Source organism: Paramacrobiotus metropolitanus, unplaced genomic scaffold (genome assembly GCF_019649055.1).
Source record: "Paramacrobiotus metropolitanus isolate TYO unplaced genomic scaffold, Prichtersi_v1.0 Parri_scaffold0000007, whole genome shotgun sequence".
In the NCBI taxonomy this organism is placed as follows: Eukaryota; Metazoa; Tardigrada; class Eutardigrada; order Parachela; family Macrobiotidae; genus Paramacrobiotus; species Paramacrobiotus metropolitanus.
Genome location: NW_026570227.1, coordinates 2,220,751 through 2,243,922, shown reverse-complemented (window position 1 = coordinate 2,243,922; position 23,172 = coordinate 2,220,751). Strand labels below are relative to the sequence as shown.

General features: G+C 40.3%; 1 long non-coding RNA gene across 1 annotated transcript; it reads left to right on the top strand.

The window, feature by feature from the left end:
• The first annotated feature begins 566 nt into the window (after positions 1-566).
• Positions 567-1,528, top strand: LOC129582493 (uncharacterized). Its single transcript, XR_008689629.1, has 3 exons — positions 567-706; positions 999-1,084; positions 1,472-1,528. It is a non-coding gene; the product is annotated as an uncharacterized LOC129582493 (long non-coding RNA).
• Positions 1,529-23,172: the final 21,644 nt, after the last annotated feature.

Sequence of the window (23,172 nt, the reverse complement as noted above, 5' to 3'; positions counted from 1 at the left end):
CCAGTCCCAGGGCTACGATTTCTTCGGGCAACTCCTTCTGGCCATCATGAACCTCTTCCTCCGCTGGAAGCTCCTCCTGTTCCTGGACTGGAATTTCTTCTGGCAATTCCACCTGTTCTGGCTGCTGGACTGGAATTTCTTCTGGCAATTCCACCTGTTCTGGCTGTTCATCAGGAACGGTGGAAGATACTTCGTTATCAGAAGCGTTTTCCATTCTGTAAAATTGCTAATGATATGTCTATGAGAGGAAACAGTATGAAATGAAAGTCAAATGGTGTGTGTAAGTTAACTTACCATTTTCATCCATGTCAAGTGATAATCAGGCGGACATGATGGAATGTTGTTTTCCTTCATGTCATAGTTCTGATCAGCGTTGTAATGCTGTACTTTAACGTGAACATTTGAGTCAACTAGACGAAAACTAACATTTTTATTTAAAAAACTGGCAACAAATAAAGGTATGTATAAAATTTTTATCACTACTATGACATCATTATATCATTTCGTTATATTCTTGTTTCCTGCTGATAATACAGTGCCCTTGCGAGCGCTCCGTATGATTATGGCTTGACGATTGGCTACACTAACGCAAAGTGGAAAAAGTCCGTCAGGTTCTCTGACAGATTTTTTCCACCTTCGTCCCGGTTCTTCTGAAACCTGCTATTACTCCCTATTCCTTGTTGTCCCTCAAGCGGTTGCCCTCGAAGTAAGTGATATTTAATATGCACTTTATTGTTACGTGGTATGCGAACTACTTTTATGTTACGTTTTTAAGTTTCGAAGTTCAAAAACAACGAGGGGTCGTAGGTGGAAAAAGTTTCTCACCAATCCTGACCAACTTTTTCCACTTGACTAAAAATCAATTTTATTTCATAATTTTGGTTTTATTTCTGTTGTTTAACCTCTTATTGCTATTAGAAACTATTCATCTACTTGTTTTTCGGTCTTCAGCTCAACTAATTGGTCTCACTGACTAATTATTACTTTCTATTTTACAGTTACTGTGGTGCCACGATAAACGTTCGAAAGGTCACCAAGCATTAATGCTCCATTCTACCATTGCGATTCATTGATCTACAGTCCTGTAGGTTTATTTTATTATTATTCCATTAACAATTTGTTACTGAATAATAATATAATATTATTCCATGAATTATAATAGCAATATTCAATGAACTATTTAATACTGTTATTAATATTCTATTGCTATTAATAATACATTATTATTATTACATGATTACAACTACAACTTGTTATTTCTTTTATTATTGTTTATTGTTGTTATAAGTATTCATTAGGGAAGTACTAATATTGCTGTTGTTAATACTTGAACAATTTATTATAAATATTATTTCTGTTGTATATTCAAGTTATATATTTTTGCATTTATATGTGCATCGTATTATAACTTTTGCGCTTTGGTTTTCTGTGAGCTGCACTGAGTTTAAATTAATGCTCATATTTGTTGCAGGCCAATCACAATTGGACAAGTACCAACCCCCGCAAAGCGGTGATATATGCATCTCGGTAATACGCTTTTAATTCACAGAATAACGTTGTCATATGATTTTACTGATACTGTAATACGACTTAAATAGACAAAAAAAAGAATATATTACTCATTTTCCTTAATAATATATTGGATATTTGGTAGGACGTTACAGGGTGGATAGCATTATTATTGCAATGCCCAAGCGTCGAACAATGGCTGATAAAGTCAAGAAGCCGAAACAGGATGCGGAATTGTCTGGGTAAGCTGTTGTTAAGTGTAAAATAATTCCTTCGTGAAACAAAATTATTTTCTTAATGATTTAAATATTTTGCGGTAAACTTTCGAACTATTCTCACCGAATCAACATACGTTTCTTTACGGAAGCGTGATATATTTTTATTGTTAGAATTATATCCGCAGCGATTCGTTATACTTTTCAGTCATTTATTACATTGTAACAATCATAGTTCAAAGAGAGACAAATACTATTTAAGTAAGTTAAAAGTCACAAAGTTCAGGAACTGGAAATTCGCGTAACTGAACACAAAGATGGAGTCATCAAAAAAATCTAAACCTGCGCTAAAGGCACTTGCCGTTATCTGCGTAATAATTTTAATATTAGTAGTGCTTATAGGAGATGTTATTCTGCCTATAGCGGTAGCTGTCATGCAGCAGCACCAAAATTTAAATTACACATCTTCCTCAACGTACCCAAACGGGAGCGTTGAAAGGTCAGGCAAAATCCTGCGCTTGTCATAGGTGAGTCGAAAACGCTTGACTTGATCTACCGCATCGATTTCCAGTGTTCTTTTATTCCTGCGAATAACAGAGGAATAACGCAGCGGGTACACTTGTGGGCCTGGCATCGTCCAGAGGGAAGTGAAGGTGTTTAAATTTAATGTCTTTTTTGTAGAACGGTTTAGCGTGAATCCTTTGACTTTGCAAATGTGTCTGCCTTTGCTGGTGATATAAGCGTAGGACTTGGGGGCGCATACGGTGACCTCTTCAATATATTCCCGGTCATGTAATTCATTCGTTAAATCTCCCATATAATTACCCATTGCAATTTCTGGATCCCCGGGTCGATGGATCCACATCAGGGAATCCGTATCAAAGTATATAAGCCGCCTTCCCACCTGGGCCATGTACGAATACAGATGAAGCCGTGCATGGGCTGTAGTGAACCTAGCAAAAAAAAAATTATTGAATTTTACTGTTGTTAAAAAGCACTCACAAGATAAAGCGCTAAAACTCACGCTGCGAGAATGACATTAGTTTTTGGGTTCGTGGTGATAAAATCTTCTTTCGATTTGTACGAAACCTGTAGTATAGTATCGCTAAAAAATTCAGTGTTATGCGTTTCCAAAGCGTCGTTAAGGAGGATTTCATAAAAATCTTTCGGTTCCGAAATGAATTGAGTCGCCAGCCGGTCTTCACGCATTCCCAACCGGCCCCAGAAGCTGAAATGTTTAAATAAAATAATAATAAAATGACTTTTGTCAGTATTGCATATATTAGACTTACTTATTTAAAAACAGTTTAGCTAAGGCACGGAGGCTAAGGTTTTTCATAACCTTGGCTGGTTCTATTGCGACGCCTTCGCGCACAAAAAATTCTTGAACATAACGCTCCTTATCTTCCTCGGTCTGGACGTTCGACGGCCAACCACTGGCCTCCGTTTTCAGCTTAAGAAAATGCTGAATATATTCAGCAAAAAGGCCTTCCCGTGAATCAGGAAAATGCCAGATTTCATGGACTTTTCTGACAGTATATCCTAAAGCGAGAGCCTTAGAAATCTCCACTGAACACCACACTCCTGTTAACGACCTTTCAGCATCCGTATGTGTGCATGTTGCGTTCTGCTGCGTGTCAGCACAAATTCTGCAGAGAGGAAAGGTTAGCTTTCCCGTTCTGTATGGCAAAACTGGTAGCCAGAGCTGCTTCGGTGGAAGAACAGTGAGGCACATTAGTCCAAAGTAGTTTTCCAAGTTCTGATCAAAATCTTTAATGATGCGAACGTGCGGTCCGACAGGATAGCGCTTTCGTGAATTCACAAATGGATATTCGGAAATTACATCTGCAAACCTGGAAGACAGTTGATTTATATTATTTATAGCTGGTAAATATTTTCTGAACACAGAAATTTATTCTAAATAAAAAATACCGTATCTCTTCTCCTGGGGCACATTTGTAATGAATGCGAGTGCCGTTCGTCCGGCCACCGTACAAGGCATCTCTCGGATGCAGTGGCGGAATTATTTCAATCTCATTAATACCGTATTTAAAATCTTCATCCTCCGTAATGAGCTTATCATATTCAGTTTCCCACATCCGGATAACTGAATAGCCCATCTCCCGTAGTGCTGCTTCTCGCTCCATCGTTGTAGAATACAAATCTTGCATGGTTAATTTTCGTGTCAGGTTTATAAAAGTAGCCTTCGTTGTGCACGGATTGCCGTGCCAGTAATCTCCATAAAATTCGTAGATCAATTCATTTTCTTTGTCAAAACCGTCGACAAAAAATTTTCCAATCTTGTACTCTCTCAACAGCTGTTTCCCCTCAGTATTCTCAATGTAATTAAGCCACTTACTGCATTTAAGAGAGCGCAAGCGCTGATTCGGACTCTTGACAACAGCCAGCAAATCTTTCTCCAAAATCCGCGCTTGCCAAAAGTAGTGGCAAATTCCAGCGATGGTGAGAGCCGAAGTGAACGGGCAGAGCCCGCTGGAAATATCCATAAACAATTTCCTGTATTCTTGTGAACATACGCGCAAGGTGTTTACGTCCTGCTGGCAATATTTTACCAATTCTTCATTAACGTTATATAATCCTTTTTTCTTTCGGCGGTCTTTGCGATAAAATCCTTTAATAAACCTTTTTCTTTCCTTGTTGCTCATCAGGCTGTAATTGAAATCTTCTCTCTTCGGGTAAGCAATAATTTTCCCAAAGTTTTCGGGTCGATTAACTGGATGTGGGAATTTTGCTTTCTGTTCCGCAGCGCCAAATGCCTCAGCCCAGGCGTCCAGTGATTGAGGATTATAATTCAGAGTATCTCTGAATTTAATACCAAAATCGGCAACATCTAGTTGCATTATTTTTGCACCATTCATGATGAGTTTCGGCACAATGCCGTTTTTTAAAAGCCACTTTAGTACGAAGAATCCATCGAAGGCACTCAAATTATGAGCCAAAACGTAGACGTTTCTGTGTAAGCCCGAAAACAGGAATTCACAGAATTCATTTGTTATATCGCGACCAATTTGTGTAATGTCGGATGGAAAAATCCACTCTTCACCCGATTCATCCTGTATTACCGCTAAATTGGGAATGAAATTACCAGTCTCAGGACAGGGAAACGTTTCAAAATCAAAGTATAAAAACTTTGCATTTTCGTGTTTCTCCATGTCTTGCTCAGTCAGAATTTCCGGTTCAATATAGCAGACGTGATCTTGTGGAGCGTGCAATTTACAGATATTACAAAATATTTCTCCGCAGACATGTTCTGTGGAGCGCGACGCCCGTGAAACAAACGACTTACATAACTGGCATATAAAGTAGGTCTGGCAAATTGTGATTCCGTTGCCTGCTGAACCGGCGGTGCGGTGATGGTCCATACAGTTTTCTCCGTTGAATGTACGACAGCAGTCTGGACAGTAGAGTTTTTCGTCACCAGCAGGACAGCAATCAGGCCTCAAGCACTGCTTACAACGATACATACAGCGGTGGCGGTTCTTGTGATCGTATCCTTGATTACATCGATCACACCAGTAGGAAGACTTAAACCATGCTGGTAAGCTTTTCAATACGTCAAAATGATTATTATGGTGAAGAATTCGCAATTTTTTTTCTGCATATTCACCAGCAAAAATAATTGAGTTAAGATGGTCGATGCTTGTAATCAGGATTTGGTAACCGGGTAGCGCCTGTTGAAAAAGGGAAACATCTTCAAGCGTGTATTGTCGCAAGTCCAATCCTGTACCAGCGATGAGCTCTTTGGCCATTTTTGTTTGCAGCGATTTATCGGAAGCAGTACGGAGACCTTTCGTGTGGTACAAACGATTATATAACTGTGTATCTTCATCAGCTAATGCTTTGGCGATTACTAAGGCTCGGGCTAAGCAAAGGTTATCGGAATTACGGACGCGCACAACACTGCTCATCTTCTCCAGTTTTCTGCGCAACAGCAAGGGTATGTCGTATTGACAAGAGCCAGCAGGAAGGTTGGAGTGGTGAATTTCCAGCTCAAACGATTCATCAAGCACAAATTCCTGGTTCGAATTTAACACGCGTGAAACTTCTTTCATCAATCGCTCCACAGTCATCTGATCACGGCGAATGAAAGGTGTATGTATAGGGTACGCCAGATGGCGGTTATGTAGTTTAATGCGACACCTTTCATGATTAGGAATATCAGTTAGGACTTTGTTCAAAATTGCATCCAAAATAGCAGCAATTGTATCAGGGATTTCGGAAAACGGAATATGACTAAGGTGATGTACCTTACACTGAAATCTTTTACAAGTCATCTTGAAATGACGATTATAATAATCGTTTATTGGTTTCAGAACAAAAAAATTTCTTATATGAAAAGGGTCTTCATCAATATTATCATTAACGTCGTTAGCAGCAGCAACATCATCTTCGTCATCAACATGGTTAACAGCATCAGCATTATTATTACCATTACCATGCTCAGCATTATCACCATTAAACACACGTGCCATTTTGATAGACGGGGCAAAAGAAAAATCAGTCTTACAGCAGCAAATCTTTAATTGTGTTGAAATGATTATAGCACTGCTTTATAAAATCCAGCTCGTCCGATTTTATGTCGGCGATATTATTTTTGGAGGTGGTGTCACCGGATTTTATACGCAACACCAACGATGAATCATCGCTGGTAGTGGCGGAACGCTTCTCGTGAACAAAAGTTGCCTGCGTGTTTGTGTGGCTATCAATAACGTACCAGAAAAGTGTTCCCGCATGCGCATTGGCTGTAGAGGTGGAAACAGCTTTGTGGCGGCCTTTCGCAGAGAGGTTTGAATTGGTCCATTCAACGATTTTGCCCAGAATATCCAAAGTGATGACGAGCTCATTGCATCGAGCATTTTTGTGGCGGGCAATCACAAATTCGACTGTCGCAAATTTTGACGAGCAAAAAAACGCAATAAAAGGACTGGTAGATCCTTTGCGGTACAGAATGCTATATGCGTCTCGGTACAACTGGTAGTTATTGCGCAATGTCTTTTCGTCTCTTTTGCTGCTAAAGTTTTGTGTGATCCATTCCATCGAAGCCGTTGGGGATAATTTTGTTCGCTTAGCTGCCGGAACAAGATGCTGGTCTTCGTTGTCGTCGTCTTTATTGTTGTTGTTGTTATTAGTCGCCGCACCAGTTGCAGTAGGCAGAGTACCTAAAAAATATTTCAGCAAGTTGTTATAAAATGAAAGTTTATAATCAAAGCGCGATTCTACCATTAATTGTCTCGGAGAGAGGAGGAGCGGGAGCGGCCGTCGAGGACGTAGGAGCGGCATAAACAGTTTGAAGTGGGTGTTGGAGTGATGTGGTGGGCACCACAGCTGTTGGTATAGCGGGCAGTGTAGTTAAAATTTCTTCAATTGACGAAATGGGCAGTTGCTGATCACCATAGCACAATTCCGGAAGGATGCTGTAGGGTGACAAGATGATGTAAAGATGGCGCTCATTGTAGCATTCATATCGCGCAGTGTATCCGAGAACTGGATTAATAGCTGCAAAATTATGGAGAATATTAATAAGAAAATTTATTATTGCCGCTTCCAATAGTACGTAGTAACAAATGTGAGTCTACACATGTATTACGTTTCAAATCCTCTCGACGTCCATATAACGTGGTTAGACGAAATATCTGGTCACCCACTGTAACACAAAAAGACCCTGTATAATTTAAATATTCTTATTCACAAGAAAAATGACAATTTAACAAAATTAATATCAGAAACGAATATATATTTTTATGTCACCATAATGAACGATTTCAGCTCCCGTTGTTTCGTCTGCAACATATCAAAAAAACGAACATCAAAAGTGTTCGAAAATTATTATTCTATTATTGTATTTCCTATAATTTTATGCTTTTTTTAAATAAGAATTACAAATGTGGCTTCTGACCTTTGAAAACTGGTTGATTCGGTTGTGGCGACCACGGACTTGACAGCATCTCAGGCTGTTGTGCTGACAGCTGATTATGCTGCAAATTTTCCGTTGGTGCAAGTGTAACTGTTGGTGCCGTTGCGGCTGTTGCTGTTGTTTTTGATGCTGTTGTTGCTGTTGCTGCTGCTGGCATTGCTTAAACCATGCAGGTAAATTTTAGTTTTAAAATAGTAGGCACAACTTTACAACAATAAGTGTTCTTGCTGATACCTCGTTATTTTTACTCCAGTTTTGGATAATAATAAAACAGTAATAAGAGTTTTAATTTTGCTGCTATTTTCCTTACCTAATACACCTGAATTTGACAAAAATGGTGAAGACGATGACATTGTTACCGTCGCAGTAGTTGTTGGTGTTGGTGGTGGTGGTGGTGGTGGTAGAGGAAGTGGATTAGCATTAAATTCCTTCAACAGCACATTCAAAATATCTTCTGCGTCATCCGAAAAACCGAAATTGTTGTCCATTTTAATCAGATATATTGTTGTGTGGGTTTGTGTATGTGTGTGTGACACGGAAAATCAAAAACTATGAGGACAATAATGCAAGTAAACCTGAACTGAGTCAGAAAGAGTAGGAAAAAAACACACAAGCCATGAAATTTCGAACATGTAAAAATATATATGTAAACTAGAAGTAATATGAGGCACATTATTTTGCGGTGTGATATTTTGTTGCACGACAAATTCTTGCACAGAAAAACGTGCTATCAAGTAAAGTAAATCGAAGTCACGGATTCCACTGCCTGACGGCAGAATGCGCACTGGCTTCCTGGTTCCAGTGAAGATTTTGCGCACTGTCCACACATGACCAGATGCTTGCACGGGGTAATCATCGTGTTGGCGTAGCGGACGAGGCAAATTTTACACTTCAGTCGTTCAACAGTGCTCGCATCATCTCCAACAGGTACCTCCAAAGCGTCCTTCAGTGAATACGTCTGCTCTAGAAATTCCACGTCCGGATTTTCAAGCGCTTCTTCCATTTCTTCCCAAAAATAGAACCGCCCCTTATTCTTTGCTTTCGCCCGTTCGAGGGCCGCTGGTTCGTATCCCAAGAGAGCTGCTTTTGTGTCCATAACCAGCACGCCTGCAGATCACAAGTATTTTGATGCAAAAATTGTTGTAAAAACCAAGCTTTATATAAGAATATAAGACTGTTTGTAATATTAAGAAAGAATCACAGCAGCAATTGTGTCATATGTATTTATTCATATATATTTTTCTTTACCTTGCAAGCCAATATCGGTTATGGGCGACCGGCAAGCCCGTATAACATCATTGATGAACCGTTTGCCTTTCACGTTCATGACATAGGCGCAAGCCGGAGAGACGCGTGCATGCTCAATCCATGGCTCAAAATCTTGCGGTAATCCGGAAATAAAAACATAGCAGTAGAAGCAGCGAATGATATCCGGAGGTAATAAGGGGACCGGTGATGCTAACCCTGGCACAACAACAACAACAGAGAAAACACTTTTGTTGTCCTGTAAACAACTGGCGCCCGGAGCGCGAAGCGCTCCGGTCGTCGTTGTTTACCACTTCCGATACATTCTTCGACAGCTTCGGAAGGGAGCAACGGGGGCCCCCCACCCCCGTGCGCCTTGGTAAAACGGTCGCCTCAGAAGCCGAACAGTTATACTGTGCGCCAGCTGCTGCAAATGCGGCAGGTGTTTGCATTTGCTTATAAACGCACACACATACACACACACACACACACACACACACACACATATATGGCAAACTTACCGCAATTATAAAAGCCTGCTTCGGCCAGCTTGTAGACCAGATGTCGTTTGTCGGCTGGCCATGGCCGGTCGTCAAAAGAAAATGCTCTGGCCAACATTGCATTATACTTTTCGCACTCTGGATTACTCGGCGCCCTGTGATTGTACTCAATGTTATCCTGATCAATGTCGACAACAATTCCATTTACTTTAGCTGACGCCGCTTGCCGATATCTAAAAGCTACTGTCCCAGTGCACACATCATTGCAAGCCACTGGATAGATGCCTTCTTCACAGGTCCCTTAATTTTGTGGCAGAACAGGCACCGAATCTGATGTTTGATACCCGAGCAGTACCAAAACAGTTCAGCATACTTTCGAGCATTCTCTTCGCTCACTTTACCCCCACAGTTGCGAAATGTTTCCATACGGTTCTCGACACTCTCTGCTGGATATCGCGGATCAGGCCGCTGCTGCTGCGTACCTCGAATGGCTGCAAAACGATCCATTAGGGATCTAGGTATTTTTTAATTACTCCTGATGAAATAAGCTATTAGCCTAACCTTCTGGAACGCCTAACGATGACAAATACGACGTGAACTTGCGTGACTGGGCGAATTATATCAGCAACGCGCTTATAATACTTGTTACGCACTAGAATTTTGTGCAACAGAGAAATATTTTTCTGCACTTCATTTTATTGCAACTCGATGGTAGAGTTGTTGATGGACATAAAACAGTGGATATATAGCAGCAACACTTATGTCGACTGCGTCGGCTTTGCACTCTCGTCAGTCTCTTCATTTTGATTTTCTTGGTTCTGATTGAATTCAGATTTACTTTTTTACAGCAGCAGCAGTCTTTACAACAGCAATGACTGGCCTGCCACCGGTTAAGCGTTCGTTTGTTCCCGACAAGAACGATCTAGTCGGCGAAGCCAAGCGAAAGTTTGCCAGCGGAAAGATTGCGTTTTATTACGAAGGCTTCCCTACGATGAAATTCGGTTACGATAAGTTTGTTTGCTCTCGAATTAACAGCGAAACTCAAGCCCTGGAGTTTGTAATCGGAGATTTTACCACCAGCAACCCAGGTCCAGATGCCAAGTGGTCGGTCGGTGAGAAGCACATTTTTCTGACTAATGACCAGTTTATGCGGCTTGTCGGTTTAATCTACAACAACATTGCCAATGCCACACTGATTCGCGACCCACAGCTGACTAGTGGCAATCTGTCAACGCTCTTCCATCTTGGCAATGATGTCTACTTTGTATGGTCTAGCTATGATAATGTGGCACTGGCAAACATCCGCCAGTTTTGTAAGCGAGGGAATGGGGACATGCAGGCCACCAAAAACGGCGTCTCGTTCGGCATCAAGTCTTTTGAATCACTTCGCACGACCATACAGGACCTGACAATGTTTCGTGATATTGATGCTCTGTTGAAAGCACGTAAGTCTCCGGTTGCAACTGCAACTTTGGCGGATGCCGATTTTACTTCCCTGCTGACTGGATTGCCGTTTGCCATGTATGGTATGTGGTTGGATCGCTTGCACGAAAACTGCGCTCGATGTGGCGAAATGCTTACGCTGTTTACACAGCCGACCGTCCGTGAGGCTAGTCATTCGTGTGAGTGGGGTATAAATCCACTGAATTTAACTGACGAGATGATGAACGACATCACTACCGAGCTCGGTAATGGTAAGCGGATGATTGGGATGATGCTGTTGCTACGTCCATGGGGTCAACTTACTGGATTCGACAAGATTCTGAGTTTCAATGCCAAGCAGTTTCTGGAACAGCACAAGGAAGCGTTATGGGAATCCGTCAAGCGAATTGCCGTGGAGAAGCTGAAGCTTACGGAAGTAGGCAATGGGAAGCCGAAAGGACCTCTTAACAACGACATTAAAGCCGAAGATGAAGCCAGTGCAAGCGAAGACGTTGGCGACTCCAACACCAATAGCGCCTGAGACGGTAACGTGCTTCTGTTTGCTTGTTTCCTTACTATCGTTTCCTGCATGCATCTTGTGATACAAAAATTATGAAATGTAAAACCCAAAAAAATTCATGTTTAATACTGTTTGTGCTGCTGCTAATGATACTGCTACTGCTGCCACCGTTTTTACTACCTCAGGGACCAAAAATATGAAATCTAAAACCCAAAAAAATTTGCTGATGCTGCTTTATTATTTTTTTTCTTCTTTGTTTTTCATTCTACGTAAGCTCTGCATACATTGATGTGTTAATGTTAAAGTGATTGTTTATCCATTGACAAACCATTGCGTCATTGTTTGCAAAATTCTTCGTGAAATAATGAATAATGTCTTTGTATGATTCCCCGCTAGCACGCTTATGAATAAAAAATATACAAAATTGACCGCAGACTGTGGAATATGTTTGTTGTATGCGTTCCATTTGATAAACCACATGTAAATTAGCTATCCAGTCTTTAATCTGACAAAACAGCTCTACAGGGCGTCCGTAAGAGTCGAAAAATTCAATTGACGTCGGTTCACTTTGATAGAATGCCAGCCAGTGTTCACCAGAACCGGTGGATAAGTCAGTGTTTACTATATATGCTGCTGGAAAAACTTCAGTTCGTTTCGGGAGTGTGTCACGGGCATAAACCCCTCGAAATATTCTTGCTGTTTCCGAATTCTCACATAGAAGTTTGGTTATTGTCAGATTATCCATTTTAATTTGTAAAGTCACAAATTAACTGGCGGAAATTGTTAATTTCTATCACTGCGTCAAACGTTAGAAGCGTAATCATGATCGTCGGCTGTCTCAGCGGCTCATTGAAAACCACACGAATACCCAGATTCCCTTGACGAATCAAACTCAGTGGGCCAAGCCCAGTTCCTCCAGGAGTTAGGTCAAAACCATAAATGCAGAATCCTTTTGCATATTCGTCTCGATTAAACGGCAGCGCACCGAAAGGACTATTGCGCCTTCCTAAAGTGTCTAAAAGACCATCGTAGCAGTCTAAATACTTTCCGTTTGCGTAATCCGGTTCGTACGGGCGGTTAGGGAAGGATTGTCCATCAACTTCAACACTGATTTGAGTAAATTGAAATGTTGAAAATTGAAAGGATTGGCTTTTTTTGTGCCGTTGAAAGCATCCGCAGTGGCGAAAGCTACAAATAACACTTTAGGAACCTGACCAATGTGAATGTTGTTGAATACACTGCTTTGAATATTAGCCGGCAATTCGATCGGACGCATGAGAACGCGTTCAATTGGATACTTTGCCGTTGTTGTCAGCAACCGCTTGCTAATGGCATTCATGTACTCTGGAACACCTGTAATAGCCATAATTGAACTTTTTGAAAGAAAATTGTTAAATTTTTTTCAGTTGGAATAAATAACTTCTATCAACCCTTGCTTACCAACATAACGTCGTACGAAAATTCTCGGGTTGCGTATAAACAGCCTATATTCATTGGTAACCGGATTTGCCCAATCGCGTAAATAAAATTAGGGTTTATGCAAAACAAAACGTATCTGGAGTGGAACTCCTGTTATCAATGGCTTGTCTTGCATGAAAATATCGGAAAATAATTTTCCGCTAAGGGGAATATATTCATATTTTGTAAAAAGCGTTAGACGAGCTTGTTCTCCCGTGTTGCCAGCAGCGTCATCAAAACTTCCAGCTTTATCCAAATAGAAACCGCTAGAAGTCAGTTGTGTTCCCATTGCATCCTTCGTATAACTCAGTAGGCACTCAAACATTGCCCGGTAAGGGTAGTAGATTGCACAGTCGCTAACCAGTCGGTTAGCCACTGAAACCTGAACTGATTGAAACATTGAGGGAATCAGATTATTGACAGGAGCACAAGTATCCGTCAATTGGATTCGGTCCCAACCGTTGTCTGTATTCCTTTTTTTTAATGCTACTTCTAATTCTATGCTTAAGTCTGGCAGGGAAACCATGGCATTTGATGAGGGGGCAATGTAAAAATTAATGTCACCACCGGCCGGAATATTTTCCGGAATCGCCGCTGTTGGTCCTATTCTTTCCTCTTCCGTTCGGAACCGGTCTGCAAAAGACGGAGGAATTGCAAAGATGTGCGATTCAGCGGCAATAGCCGGTTCCGATCCTTCAATTATGGAAGTCATTTTTCTATATGTAGTCTGGTAGATCAAATGGAGGAACACGCCCGATTTTTGTAATGCGTTTTCGTTTGAATGCCTTCTTTAATACCCATTTTCTTCCTTTTTTGCCACCGTTAGATGACTGCTGGGCTGGGGTAAGAGCTTGTGCAATTTTGCTGCCAACAGATTTGGCCACTTCTTGTACTGCCTTGCTCGCCGCTTCTTTTAAATGAGGAGTCGCTGCAGCTAATGCAGCTTGTGCTTGCGGCGCTGCAGCCCTAACAACTGGCGCAACAAAGCGCGCCACTTTGGAAAATACGGCCCGAAGAAAACTTCCGAAACCACCACCGTTCTGGTAGCTTCCGCGATAGCGTACAAATCCACCGCCTAGCTGAGTATGTCCCAACAAATCATCAAACAAGCTTGCTTCCGGAACAAAATTTTTATAGCCCATTTTTAATATCTTGCTGGCCGAAAATGAAGTTTAACCATTGATTTTCCTGTCGAAAATTTAGCGTTATCACCGAGATCTGTAGCTATAGTTACCTCAATTTTGTCAAAAATCGGACGTAAAAGTGGAACATAATGAGGCATTTCAAAGCGTTCGGTTATAATTTTGAATGCCTCGGTGTCCTTAATAGGCACTGCTCTTAAAATTTGCGCGTAAGTGTCCCCTAGCAGAGTGAAATCTGCGACATCACAATAAATATATAAAGATTGATTTCCAATCTTTGCGTTGATAGCTTCCTGTGCCGTGCACGTAAAACTCTTTATTAGAATCGGCGCTGGCTTCGATTTTTTTTGTGCCGGCTCTGAAGGGTTGGAAGATTGGGACGGACCTGTTTTCTTTGAACTTGATGCTTGACTGCCTTCGACAGGTTTTAAAATCGGTTGCGTTATTTTTGGCAGCGCACTGGATGCTGGCACAAAAGGTGGAGTTGCAGTTGGATTTATGGGCGCCGCAGGTGAAGGCGACAGTACTGCCTCTTTTGCTGGTGTTGGGATTTTTGCCGCTGGTGTTACCGCTGTCGTAATCTGTTGTTGCCTTTTCTTTTCTATAAAAAAATCTTCCAATTGTTTCAAACCGTCGGCACTCTGCGGTAAGTCACTCGTGTTCACAGAATCCGGATAGCCAAACAATTGTCGATAGTGAATTCCTAATATTCGTTTGAGCAACTCATTATTAATCGCTAAAATAACTGTGTTGGCTGCGATTATGATTTGCACTTTCTGATTATTGGGAAGTAGCTGAATGGAAAACGCTTTCCTCTTTTTGGATTCTTGTCCTTTTGCAAGTAAAAGCTTTGGTGCTTGTTGAGATATTGTCTCGATGATCTGTTCGTTAGTGTAGTTTCCTGCGTGTAAGGTTATACGTTTCTTTTCAAAAATAAATTTTTCCATTCCGATTTTACTTTCCGAATTTGGAACAATATCATACACTTGAAAACAGTCCATCGTCTGTTCTCCGGGAAGGTTGTACATGGAATTCGGGTAACATAGTTCCACAACAGCCACCTCCCACTTTCCAGTTAATGAAATTGTTTTGCATAGTTTGGTTTTCCAACTAGAGGCCGTATTATCCATATAAATATCCGTACATGCATCACTGGGAAGGGTTACGTAAAATGGCTGCTGATATTGCAGACTATTCATTTTCGAACCCGTGTTAGTTCGGCTGCATAGAATTTTCCTAATATTTCTTCACCTTTTGAATCTGAAAGCCGATAGACAGTTTCTGGCATATGAGGTATGACTTTTGCTATTTTAAATAGTTCTTCCTGAAAATTTGTTTCGAATCCTTTTTCGAAATCTCTTTTTTTCTTTGCAATTCTGACTGAATCGCCCACCTTAAATATTGCTTTCCTTCTTTTTTGGTTCGTATTTCCATACAATCGATTAAATACGAGAAGGGAATTCTCATCATAAACGTCCGAAGGGCATAAGCCATGTGAAGAGTGTGGGGTGTTGTTATATGCGTTCACAATGTTTTGTAACTGATCATGATATAAGGGCGATTTTCGACTTGTGAATAAACGCCAGATGCGATCACGTAAAGTGCGAATGACACGTTCTGCCATAGAACATTTTATATCATCATTTTCCGAACTAAATAGCAAAATATCTTTCTGGCGGAGTAACTGTTTTACATGCTTATTAAAAAATTCACGACCCTTATCAGCTTGCAGTTTGTCAAATGGACCCATGCGGTTCAGAATTTTACCCAATGCCTCGGCCGTAGATGGACCGTCTTTATACTTGATTAGTTCGCATTCTGTTTTTTTAGAAAAGCAGTCAATGGCTACAAGCACATAAGTGTATCCTTTATTCCATTTTTTGAACTTTTGCATGTCCATCAAATCGACTTGTAATTGTGAATTTTTGTTAAGAACAATAACCGGGTTCCTTCTAAATTTTCGCCTTACAGGTTTATGCAATGTATACGCGTCAACCCCCTCCAAAACTCGCTTTGCTTCATCTTTTGAAGCATTTTCCGGCAAATTTTTGTAGAAACGGTCTAATCCTCCCAGACTACTCAGTGCGCTCGGGTTGAGGTAGTGTTGATCCATTGGAAACAGGCTGGTCGAATTTGACTGGTACGTTCGGTTTTTCTACGGCTTTAGAAGAGTCTTCTATTTTATTTTCGTCGCTGTCATCAGAGCAACAAGATGAAACACAGTTCAAGTTTCATCCCTTGCCCGAAATTTAAATTTAAAGGTACACAGCCAGACATTTTCACAAAACTTTTAACCAACGGCCTTTAATACCCTGTCCTTGAATAAAAAACTTTGTCTGTTCTCGCTCTCGAGCTCCCCTTCGGGGAACTTGTTTCTTTGGGCTTACTGCTTGATATTTGTTTTGTGGCGATATTTTCGTTTCGTTCATTGATTGTTCGAGCACTCGCTTTCCGCGTTTTATCTTCACGATAGGCTCCAGATACGACAACGGAGGCTCCGTATCATATCCCCTTGACCCGTCCGACCCCGCGTTGTCAGAATCAATATCCGATAGAGCTTTCTTGTAGATTTTTCTCCGTGGTTTCGGTGTGGCCGTAGTGTTTCGCGATCTTTTTCTTTTGACCTTCTTGTGCTCAGCCAACGGGGTGGTTAGGGCCGATGAAACCGCAGAAGCTGTATCGTTTATATTTATAGGAAGATTGTCCAAAGGATTGCCTTCTTGGAGTGCTCGTGGCTTTAATGCCATGAAGCGCTCTAAATTCTTGCTAAGTAATTGTGCTTTTTGCCATTCGCTCAAGTTTGTACTTGACAGAATTTTTGCCGTCAGGTCACCTAACGATAAAATGTTATGTGCTTCGGGCGGAGCTTCCAAAACAGTGAGTTCAGCTGCCCGCTTTTTAATGTCTCGCTCCGGAACAATGTAATGCACTTCCATTGTTTTTTATTGAGCATTAAGAGTACCAGCTAGTACACTAGCTAACACTGGAAGAACAGCTCCAAGGAAACCACCTTTTTGTGTCAGGAGCGCTTTTTTGGATTTTACAGGGTACCGACGCAATGCCAATAATCGTATAGGTCTCTTCCAGCGCCTACAGATTTGGGTATCAGCAGGTGACAAGTTTACAGTGTTTTTCACAATATTTAAACAGCACTCTTCCAACCCTTTAATATGCTTTTTGTTGCAATGATTCGCCACGGCTTTTCGATCTTTTGCATTGAGAGACGAGAGAAACAATAAAAACGGCGCAAGTTCCTTTAAATGTCTGGTCATGGTGATGGTATGGCACAGAAATTTGGATCCGTATATATTCTTGCTGTTTGGATGTCGGCTTTATTCTCCTGTACAACATGTGATCTAACTCGTAAATAATCCGGGCGGTTTGGTTTTAAATCCAAAACCAATGGCTCGTACGGGATTGATGTAATTTTATTATAGGCTTTTTTCAAGTGCTTAAATCCTGTTTGCCGTGATAAATAATCAAGCTGACTGTTATCGCGCACATTTTTAAATAGCACAATGTATTGCGTATTTAAAGTTATGTTTCTACTGGATTTGCCTTGTTTAAACAAATTCTGTGTTATATAAATTACAGATAAGTTTCTGTGGTGTATTCCCTGTGTGAATAATTTTGTGGCTAGCTCACTCTTTGCCATTTCACCGGATAAATCGTCAATTATTAAAAGATTGTTATCCGTTTTGGAAAAGTATTCGTTTTCGAGGAGGTCCCCTTGCAGTCCCTTTATAAATTCTGCTGATGGAAAAACTTTTCTAATTTCTTCATAAGAGTCCTGCCATTGACTATAAGCTACTACGACTCTTGTTGGCATAACATCCATTGCACTACCTTTCAGCATTCTGAGAACATATTGTGTTTTTCCGCTCATTGTCGGACCACATATTAATGCACCGAAAGGCCACTGGAATCTGAGATCGTAACCAACTTTGGGATACATGGCTCACATAACAAATATTGTTGCGACTGCAGAGTTGAATGAGGAAATTAATAACTTTGGGATACATGGCTCACATAACAAATATTGTTGCGACTGCAGAGTTGAATGAGGAAATTAATTTGGAATACGTTAATGCTAACCGAAATTTTATCACAGAATATAATCCAAAAAAGTTTTCCTGCCTTTTGTGGCGCGTTATTTTTCCTAATAAATTCCACTGTCAGTTATATCGCAACGGAAAAATAACTATTAATGGTGGAAAAACGATTTCTGACTCGAAAAAATACGCACGGTACTTTTGTCGAAAGCTTGTCGCTATGGGATACAAGAGAGCACGAATAACCAAATATCAGGTTGTCAACATAATTGGTTCATGTCAGATTAATCGACAAAATTTGGAGAGTATCGGTCATTCAACTGCAGACAAATATTATGAACCTGAAATATTTCCGGGAATGACAGTTAAGCTAAAAAAGGGCACATGCGTAATCTTTAATAGTGGAAAATGCAATATATTGGGTGTTAAAAAAGTTGAACACCTATCGGAAATTTATCAAGAGCTCCAGCATCTCTTTAAATAGAATGTGCTCGGATTCTTCTTTTTTTCGTTTCCTCAAGACTTTCCATGACAGGCAACTTGACATTCTCCATTGACCCCGCGTTGCTCTTCGGTACAGTCACAGTCGCCTGAAAGTCGAAATTTGTATAAAGGAGATTTTCTAATGCCTTCGAAATGTATATCCTTAATTACCAATTTCTTCTTCTGTTTCATAGGAGCTGTCGGAACGGTCCGAATCCGTTTCATATCCTACAGGATTTCGAGTTGTCAACGTAAAAAATATAAACTACCCAGATTCACTTACCGGAGTCGTCGGGATCTCCCGGCAGTTCATGGTTAAGCATATCACTATACTCGGAAGAGGACCAGTTTCTTGAGGCTGCTTGTTCGTCGTCTGCCTGGTTGGTACACATAAAAACTGCTATTACCTCGTGTATAAATAAACAAACTAACGTGCAGCATTTTGTTGCGCTGGAATTTGTGGCGGGGTATTTTAAAGTCGACCAGCATGTTCCAGCGTTTAACTTGGTGATTGGATATATAAATTCATTGACAAAATGACAGTTATCTATGCAAGTCATATGGATTATTCTGTCTTTATTTTTCTTTCTTTATTGATCCGCTTGACAGGGAATTCAGTGTGTTACTTTTTGCAGCACTTCCCGTAACGCCTGCTTAATAAACCGAACAGGCGAACGAGAAGTGTTCCAGAAATAAACACATTGCACAATAAAACATAAATAACAGCTGGATCCTTTCTGTCTGATAGCTGATTTTTTTTACTTTAAAAGTAACGAGGTCCTTTAGTTTCAAGAAGTGTAATACAGCATAGTATTAATTTTTGTAGTATCCTTCATTTGCCTGTTTTTTAGTAAAACAGGCAAACGAAAGATGCTCCAAAAAAAACGCTTGGAATATGTGATGCATTTAAAGAAATAGTTTTTTTCAAGTTTGAATTTTAGACAGTACTCTGTCAGTTAAGTTAGCGTGCGTCAAACATTTTTGGAAAATAATACATTTTATTTTTCATTAGATGCCCCGCCGAATCCCGTTCTACAAAGCTGCCCAAATATTTCCAAGAATGGGCCAGCATAGACTACACCCGAAACAAAGATTATCGCAATAAAACAGCAAAATACATCACCAAGCGCCTGAGCAATCAACCTGAGAAGTGGCGTACTGAAACAGTAAGTTATATCTGTATTATATATCGCATCTAACTGCCAATATGATTATGTTGCAGGGAAAGCTGGTACGACGCTTTCGGAAGAGCTCCTACGATCTTGCTTATTTGCATCACCAACAGAAAAAGCTGTTCACGGCACTCGTTCTATTGTTGAAGAAGTTGCTCGACGCTGCCCAGGCAATGGAACAATTTCACGTTCAGGGGGTTCAACAGCATTTGCAATTATGCCTTCCAGAAAGCATGCCAGCATTTGGTGAGGGACATTGGATCGATGAAATTAAAGATTATGCAAAAACCGATTACCAACCAATACATAAGATCATCGCTGACAACAAACAGAAGAAAGACGAAACCAAGCTCCTGGAAAAGGATATGCGCACTAACATTGGCACGGCCAGTAAGGTTCTTCCTGTGGCAAATCTGTTAAAGACAGAAATCAAAGCCAGATCCAAAGTCTATCTGGCTTTATGGGGAGAGTTGTCCAACTTATCCAATGCTGTAATAAATTACGGGGACGGTAGAGCCGAACATATCACTAAACTGACAGACGCCTGTGCTGACCTGAAATCCAAGTTGAACAAGACCAGATTTTCGATTGGTAAGTTATGGTTTGTATTTACTCTGCTCGAAAATAAAAGTCTTGCGTTTTACTGTAGGATGTGAATCCTTTGTTCCCATAGCAACTGAAATTTCCCGGGTCAGCAAGCTCGTTGCTAACCGATATCTGACTCAAGGTGACAATGAAAAAGATATTTCCAATGCAATGGATAACCTGGAATCCTATATTGATAAGGCTAAAGAAGCACTCCATGGTTAATACTTTGTTGTGTTCCACAATACATACAATGACGGTAATACTTAATAACCCATTATCATTGTTTTTTAGGTGACCATCCGGAAGTTCACAATGACGATCGTGCAGATTCCATTGGCAAAAGTGATTCGGAAATGAGCCAATCCGATGATGAGCGTTCAGTAGGAGAATCGGATTCGGAGATGTCTTGCTCGCAAGACAAATAAATGATGCAGCATTATATTTTTTTCCTAAATTACTAAAACTATCTTTTAGTGACCTTTTATTGCTATACTACCGCTTTTAATATAGTACAGTCACGCGTAAGTTTTCTCGCTTCTATTTATTATCTAATTTGTGCAACTGAATACACAACTCAGTGGTATTAAGATTTGGTACTTGTAATTATATATATATACAGATTGCAATTTGGTGACGTAATAAATAACATCGTAGCTGACAAAACGCAGAGCGCGCCGCTGGACGCCTATGCTGCTGATAGATTGGAATTTGCAGAACATGTATATCTATATGCAGAATAAGTATCCGTGAAACTCCACGAAACTCGAGACTTACGTTGAACAGTAAGGCAATCGGAAAGTATAATATTAATTTCGCATTACGTACATGATAACACTGGATCCATTGCGTAGATAAACCGCCCTCTACTACCTTCGGGCAGCCAGGGAAATCAGCAATATGAGTATGCCCGACGGATTGAGGTTTGGAATAATCGCTTCTGTTGCTAAACAACCCAGCATTGCACGAATATGTCCAGATATTTAATAATAACACAAGCCTACACACATCTTTATCTTTACACTGTGCCCTTTCAATGTGAATTATGTGATCACTAAATATATAAGCTCAACCTCGGCCTCGGGCCTCGGTTGAGAATTTTTAGTACTGATGAAAGAAATGTGGTAGTTTTATAAAGATTTAGGAAACGGAATTTAACTGATCGGAATACGTGTAACTGACGTGTTTACATATACTTCTGTTTATGGAAGTGCCATCGCTAAAACCGTCGTCTACAAAGAAGGTTGAGCCAAATAACATATTAGCAAAAAATTTCTGTACTTCTATCTGACCGGCGAAATTCCTGTACTTCCATCAGACCGGCGAAAATCCCTGTACGTCTATCTGGCCGGCGAAAATCCCTGTACTACTATCTGACCGGCGGAAATTCCTGTACTTCCATCTTACCGGCGAAAATCCCTGTAGTTCTATCTGGCCGGCGAAAATCACTGTACTTCTATCGGACCGCCGAAAATCCCCGTACTTCCATCAGACCGGCGAAAGTCCCTGTACTTCCATCTTACCGGCGAAAATCCCTGTACTTCTCTATCTGACCGGCGAAAATCTCTTATCCTCTGTCTCACCGGCAAGAACACTATCGGAAATTATATCTTCCAGTCGGAAATTCGCGGATTACAGGGACGTTTATTGTGCTCATCAAATTCCCTTCTTTTTAATAATAATTACTTATGTTAATTTTTGTATGTACCTTGCCCGTTAAGGTACAGTTATCCTTTTCCTCTTTTCGCCAATGAAATCAAAAATTCGTTTCGAACCCGTATCGTAACACGGAGAGGAAAAAAACTGGAAAAACGAACCCTTAATGAGACAAACTACATGGTTGTTTTAAGCACTGTACAAAATTTTGCTTCGCTTCGCTTCGCAGTTGTATCAGAAGTTCCCTGTTATATTACGCCTTTCCGCATTTTTTACATTTCCAAAATATTTTACAATTCAGCCGCGCGGTATTATGCGCATACTGGTGCATATGGCACATAAAGTATTGTACTAGTTGTATGTTAATGGTCAGCGGTTTTGGTTCGATAACTTCCGCATCTTTGCCAATCCTATGTTAATTTCTAATGATCGGCCAATCAGCGAAATTCGTTTTGTTCCTCTTTCGTAATTCGGAAATCGAAAAGATCGAAAAACGAAAGGCGTTGAGACAAACTACATGATTTTAGGCGTTTATTAAGCTATCGTGCGAAAATTACCGTCGAACGCATTAGGAGGAGATGTTGGATAAAAAAAACGGCGAAGTAGCTTTGTGTATACAAGGCAAACCTCGGTCTCCGGCCTCGGTTTGCAAAACGTAGAATTTGTAGAAACTGTAAAAAACAGAAAATTGAATTTTTCTAGCGAAAAATTATCTACGATATTTAAAAACAAAAATTAATCTTTAAAACATCCATACTGGATGAACTATTTTTACCGCAACAGGCGTAATTGTTGTAAACAATAACCGTTATTTAATTTGGCTAGAACATTTTTTTGTTTGACTTAGTCTTATTTTCACGATCACAACAATGATGAATTAACAGCAACCACAGTATCTCCGTGCAAATAGATGATTGCCTAAAGAAGGTACTGTTACAGTTTGGCGAACACCTGTTTCCTACCGTGTATCCTAGGAAGTTTAAATTTGAAAACAATAGCAAGTTCTTAAAAACAGAACAAAACGACGTTTGAACCACATTTTCGTAGTTTCGGCATTGGCTTAACGCTACGGCGAGTTGGCCATAAACGATTTCTTTTGGCAATATAAGTACACTGTACATTAATTGAAATATTTAAATTGCCTAAATTAGGAAAATTTATTTCACTTTAATCTTATTGTCATTATTATTGTTGTTTATTAATTATTATTACTTACTTACATTTACTTGTTACTGTTCGTGTTCGTTTTTTGCTAATGAAACTCAAAGTTTGTTTCAG